The sequence below is a fragment of the Gavialis gangeticus genome, unplaced genomic scaffold (assembly GCF_001723915.1).
Source record: "Gavialis gangeticus isolate Ggan-Ray unplaced genomic scaffold, GavGan_comp1, whole genome shotgun sequence".
In the NCBI taxonomy this organism is placed as follows: domain Eukaryota; kingdom Metazoa; phylum Chordata; order Crocodylia; family Gavialidae; genus Gavialis; species Gavialis gangeticus.
In genome coordinates this window covers 6,467,751-6,468,864 of record NW_017729023.1, presented here as the reverse complement: position 1 = coordinate 6,468,864, position 1,114 = coordinate 6,467,751, and the positions used below count along the sequence as shown (strand labels likewise).

Sequence of the window (1,114 nt, the reverse complement as noted above, 5' to 3'; positions counted from 1 at the left end):
CCCTTTTTATGCGGCAGACTACCTCTGATCTCCTATGGGGAGGGCCTGTCCAGGCAGTGTCAGTCCTGTTCCAGAGGGCTCCAGGTGTTCTTACTGAGCATGTGCAGCCTTGGCACAATGGTAGTTTGCCTCATCTTTTTTTATTTGAATACTGAGGGTGGTTCCAAGGGCTGGGTCATTGGTCCAGGTATTGGTGTTCATTGTTCGGTCATTCAGATGGAGCTATTTTTAGACCTACTGCCATTGTCTGTCAAGCACCCTCATTCATCCCCATTCATTCAGGAACCAAGTTACATAGGAGGGGTAGGTATGAGTCAGGTTACACAAGAGGGCATGGGGACAAGATGGAGACTTGACAAACGAAATGGAAACAGCAGCAGCAGGGCGGGGAGCCCAAGCCCACAGTGGACAGCCTGCACCCACCCTTTTGTGGTGCACAGATTTGGGAGGCATGGGTCCCCCCTGCATCCTGGGAGTGCACACAGTGGCAGGATGCTGGCTCCACTGTCTGTCCAAGCCCACAGCAGGCAGCGGGGGGAGAGCTGGGCTCCACTCCACTGCAACAGCTACTGCCTCCTGCAGGGGGGGCAGGGGGTTGTGGACCCAGGTCTCTGCCCCTGTAGCCCTGCTAGCTGGGCCTCCTTCCTCCAGCAGGTCTGGGGGGGCAGAGGGCTGTAGATGGAGTGGGGGGGTGAGGGGTACCAGCAGGGCTGTGGGGCTGTGAGTGCTCTTCAGTTTGCTGAGTGAGCCTGAAAGGCATACAAGGAAGCTTTTTCCCCAGTTGTTTGGCAACAGAGCAGGAATCCTCGCATGTCTCAGGCTTCTTCAGTCTACTGAGGTGGATGGAAAAGCATTCATTCCATGCCTCTTGGGTTCTGGAAGCTGCCAGACAGCTGAGCACACATGAAAGAGCTTATCGCATGTCCATTCTTTTCTCTCACTCTTTCCCCGTTGGGAATGGGGAAGTAGAGCATTATGAGATGCCAGAAGATCGAACCAATGCTCCCATCACGCTCCACAGAGCACTCAGGTAATTCAGAAAGTGCTTTAAAAGAAAGCTCTTTAAAATGTTTTGAAGATTTTGGCTGTTTTTTGAAGCGCTTAAGTTATGAAT

General features: G+C 52.9%; 1 protein-coding gene and 1 long non-coding RNA gene across 4 annotated transcripts in view; one reads left to right on the top strand and one right to left on the bottom strand.

The window, feature by feature from the left end:
* SLC4A4 (solute carrier family 4 member 4) overlaps positions 1 to 1,114 on the top strand; it is a 363,621-nt gene that overhangs the window by 91,622 nt on the left and 270,885 nt on the right. The gene's annotated exons all lie outside the window — the stretch shown is intronic.
* The window catches only part of LOC109297147, a 21,947-nt gene continuing 20,889 nt past the window's right edge, over positions 57 to 1,114 (bottom strand). Inside the window, exon 3 of the long non-coding RNA XR_002097220.1 lies at positions 57 to 108. This is a non-coding gene — a long non-coding RNA (uncharacterized LOC109297147). The remainder of the gene's footprint in view (positions 109 to 1,114) is intronic.